Source organism: Vollenhovia emeryi, unplaced genomic scaffold (assembly GCF_000949405.1).
Source record: "Vollenhovia emeryi isolate VEMERY1.0 unplaced genomic scaffold, V.emery_V1.0 DF939163.1, whole genome shotgun sequence".
Classification (NCBI taxonomy): Eukaryota; Metazoa; Arthropoda; class Insecta; order Hymenoptera; family Formicidae; genus Vollenhovia; species Vollenhovia emeryi.
In genome coordinates, this window is record NW_011967203.1 from 836,004 (window position 1) to 840,969 (window position 4,966).

A 4,966-nucleotide genomic window follows, 5' to 3' on the forward strand; every position below is an offset into this window, starting at 1 on the left:
GTTTGCTTTACCCTTAAACTTAACCCTCGCTTACGAAGATGAAGGATCGTAGAGTAGGCGTGGGTGTGTTGTTGGTCGAGAAATCGGGCACGTTTCGTGTGACGAAGGTTTCGGTGGTGTATATATAAACGCGTGCCACGACTCCAATAAGAGGGATAAGATTCGAGTTCAGAAATATCGTTAATATATTACTTCGGCTTCAGTATTTCAGTATTAACGCGAATGGGAAAGATACGTTTATGTTTCTTTAAGTATAACGCTGTATCGTTCCGCTTGCCTGTTTCTTTTTCAAATCAAACAGGAATACAGTGAATTGTACACTGAGAAAAATTTGGTGCGACAAACTTTTTGTGAAAACATGATTTTTGTTGTAAGTACAGTCTTGTATCGACAAAGGCTAAGTAATAAAGGCTGTCTTGTTCATGTATCCAAGACCTTTTAAGATAAAGTGACTAATATATCTAATAGCTTGATTTATCATAGATATCGCTTCGTGATAGTAGCTGTCAGATTTTCTCCGAATAATACGAAAACCACGTAATATTCATACTCTTAACACAGAGTGCGCAGATTAAATAAAAAGTTAAATTGAGGTTGTCGAAAACTTATTGTAATTACATTCAATCTATAATAAAATTACTATAATTTCATATAGACTAGATATTACAAAGCGCGCACTTCGCACTCGCCGTTTACTATTTTCAAAAATTTGTATACATGCAAAGAAGAATAAAAAGTAATTTAACACTCACTGATACGATTCGCAACAGCAGAGTTGTAGTTTATTACGTACTGCAAAAATAAAAATATACCATTATTATAGAATAATTATTTAAAATCGAAATTATTCTATTAAATATTTTATACTTTTTATATTTTAAAAAATAGATATTTAATAAAACAATTATAAAATACTCGGAAAAAAAGTCTGTCTTTTAAATATAAACCCACAAAATTTTATACGTATGTTTCTGTCTGTAACTCTTACTCGTATTATTTGAATAAATAAAACAAACAGAGAGCAAGATGCTGTATTTTGCACAAGTAGCAAATAATATAAAAATGTAAAACACTCACCTTACGATTGCTCCGCCGTTGCCCGATGCCTCCCAGGCCTGCACCTCCTCTCAGATTTCCTTGTTGCACTCACACAACACTCGCGAAAATCATCGATCGCGCGAAATTTCCGGCACTCCCGTACGCGATGTGAAACAAACGAAATATTATTAACATATATTTTACAGTCTATATTGTCACTCGATCTAATCCGCGATACGAATTATGAGCGCGAAACCTCCGTTTGTTTCTGTCTCCGATAATAGAAAACAGATTACACGGAAATCGACAGATAATTTAAAGCACAGTGCGTAAGCGAGATGAAATCGTGACAAAGTACCACGGTTGACACTCATATTTTAGACGAGTTAGGCCCGGTTTCACCAAACGTCGCCCAACTTTAATCTTATTGTTAGCTTAATTAATGTTTGTCTCTTTCTAAAGCAACAGTCGGAAAGAGACAAAGAACGAATTAAGCTAAGCTTAAACAAGGTTGGTGAAACCAGGCCTTAGTCGTGAAATATCTACGTTAAAAAGCCGTCGCCTCAACATGCGAATCGCTTCTCAATAGTTTATCGATCGACGTTACTTGTTATTAACAAACGTGTACAAATCACTCGTGTTTTATTCCCGAACTCATCGGGATCGCGTTTCGGAAACTGATAATGTAAAAGTAACACAACGCACGGAGCGACTCTCGACACTACTAGCCGGCAAGAGGCTCGGCGAGCGAATGATAACGCGACGACCTTCGCGTAAACAACGGCCCGGGTAACGTCGCACGATACCGCGCCGAGTGAAAAACAACAAAAAAACGTTGAGAATTCGTTGTCCGCTACGATATTGAAAAACCGCTATACCTAATATTTCAAATTACTCTGCTCAGTGACTGTTACTATACATTTTGCGTATCATTCTGCGGACTCGCTGGTATTGATTAAATTAACAATTAACTCTGTTCAATCGAGAAAATGTCCCGAAACAAAAATCGTTGTTACTTAAGCTCTAATTACTGCGATTAGAGATTTTACTCAAATTTCGTTGATGCAGTGATGAGTCAGCATCGCGGAAAAGAGACAATGTACTTCGAGACTTTCGAGCATCGACTTAACACGCCCTTATTATAAGAGGATATACAAAAAAAACTTGGTTGTGCACGTATCTTTCCCCATAAATTTTTCAAGTTTTTTCCACAAACGGCACACGTGTGAACTTATCTCGGCTAAACGGTATTCTCTGGACTTTCTTTCTTAACTGATACACGTTCGCGCGCTCTACTCTTACAATTAGTCTGATTTTCTACCTTTCTTTCTTTTTAACGTTACTTGAGATAAGCTCCTCTGAACGTACAATACAATTGACGGTAATAATACGGCAGATAGCACGGTTTTGCGTTTCACGATTTCATCAGTTCGCTTTCTTGAGCTTTAATGGACCACTGGAAGGAGTCTTGGGAAATACACTCTCAGGTGGTAACATAAAGACGCGGTTAACTATTGGATCCTATACGTATACAGAGAATGCATGCCGGGAGTACAAATTTGCTTTGCTTTTTAACGTTGTTTCCGGTATTAACGTTTTATAGAATTTTGTTGAATATCTAACGAATCACAGAAAAATTATACGGCAAATTTATAATCTTTCAGAAAATATTTCGATGCATATTATTAGTTAAATATCAATTTATGGCTTTCACAAAATTGTATTTATGAACTATGCATCTAATAAACAATATTATTAATATTGTTATACCGATGAATGTATAATATTTGAAAGTCTTTGAAAATTTATTTGTGGCATATAATGTTTATTTCACTGAAATTATTTCACTGTTCAGTGAAATAAACATTATATGCCACAAATAAATCTTCAAAGACTTTTCTCAGTGTATTTTAACGCAATATTAAATACTTCTTTATGAAACAATGTTCAAATATTATACACTCATCGGTATATTAATATTATTTGTTAGATGCATAGTTCACAAATATGTGAAATAAACATTATATGCCACAAATAAATTTTCAAAGACTTTTTCTCAGTGTAGCGAATAAAATTAACAGGACAAATGCAATGAAAATAGTGAATAGTTGTCCATGAATGGTGGTCATATACGATATTAATGGCTCGTACGGCGAGAAATTTTTCGCCAGTAACGCGTAGAAATTGTCATGTTAGGATTTATTGGTTATAATCCGTCTCATGCATCATCTTGAGGAATGTGTATCGTAGGCTGCCTTAATTTCGCCATGATCCCCGCCCGTGGGAATATTTACACGCACAGAAAAATTCTCGGTCCACCGTCCCATTCTTATATCGGAGGAAGAGGGTTCCCTAAATCGACGGCTTTGTCAAAGTTATAGTGCCTAAATTCGTAAACACAAGGGTCGCTCCCACAACATAAAGTACTTCCTTACGCGTGTCGGCAATCTCTGTTGCGCCAGTAAAGATACAACGAACACGCATCCCAACGTTCTTTCATCTCTTCCAAGCGACGCCAAGTGAATAATTTTGCAAGCGCCATTAAGGCGCCCGGTTTTTCATTTTCTGGTTAACTGTTAACCAGAAGTTAGTCGACCCTCCACCGTTTTCTATGTTATTGTCTGAGAAGAGACAGAGAGTCGACCAACCTCTGGTTAACAATTAACCAGAAAATGTAAAACCGGGCCTCAAATAGGCACAAGCGACGCGAAATATTAACCGGAAACATATGGAGCGTTTCAAGCATCGAAGCGTAAACGGGAATTATCAGGCGTAAATGCGATCTCGTTCATATTTTGACTATACGACGTCGCATTTCTGCAGATACGTGACTGCGAGCGATCGCCTATGTAACTTCCGATTGTCGGTAATATATCTCCGATATCTCTTTCGTGGATTATCGGACGAATCTTCCGATCGCGCGAGAAGTTTCAGGAACCGTTCCAAGAGCTTAGGAGACGTCGTCGTCGGTTGTCGCTCCGCGTTTGTCGGAATCCGTAGCGTAAATTTTCAGCACGACTTACCGGAGTCATCTGGCGCGCGCGATAGGATTACGAGATTAAGGATCTCCCCGTTGCGAGCCGTTAATAATAATCGCCATCACTTCCGGCAGCGACGAGAGACGCGCGAGCACCTTCGACGGGCCCGCCGTTTCGCCAAGTTGTAGACGCGTCGTCGAGCGAAATCCTAAGCGCTACGACGGGCACCTATCCGCGACCTCGTCCCATAAATTCCAGTCCCAAGGATGCGCGAATGTGCAGCGCGGCCAACGACGCCGCGCCGAGGGTCGTTCGAGGAATAATAGTTGACACGAATAAGTTGGTATTACGCGTGTACGCCGCGAACGTTTGCCGTGGCATTATGTAACCGGGATTGCGTCATCTCAGCGGTGTTTCTTACCCATACACACATACTTCTTACCCACACACACATACTCTCTCTCTCTCTCTTTGAGAAGCGGATCGTCCAAACTACTGGCGTATGAAGGAAACGTGAACCAAATATCGACGACGTGGCTGTTATTAACCTTGGTTTGCGGTATTCAGATAATGATAGGGGTACGAGGAAACTTGCGTTACAGGAAAACACCGAGGCGACACAAGTCTCGTCAAGTCTCGTTCACGGAAATATTTTGTAATTCTGTGGATTTCCCTCTCGGAGTCGCGCAAAACACGTACAGTGTTTCTAAGGCCCGGTCTTTCAATTTCTGGTTGACTGTTGACTAGAAATTAGTCGACTCTCCATCTGTTTCCATATTATTATCTAAGAGGCAGATAATCGACTGGCCTCTGGTTACCATTTAACCGGAAAATGAAAAACCGGGCCTAAAAGTTCGATCGCTATCCGCAAGTAGTTCCATTTTCATGTTTTACAATTGTAAATTTTATAAGAAAACGTTTATTTAATTAGACCGTATCGATAACGTTTA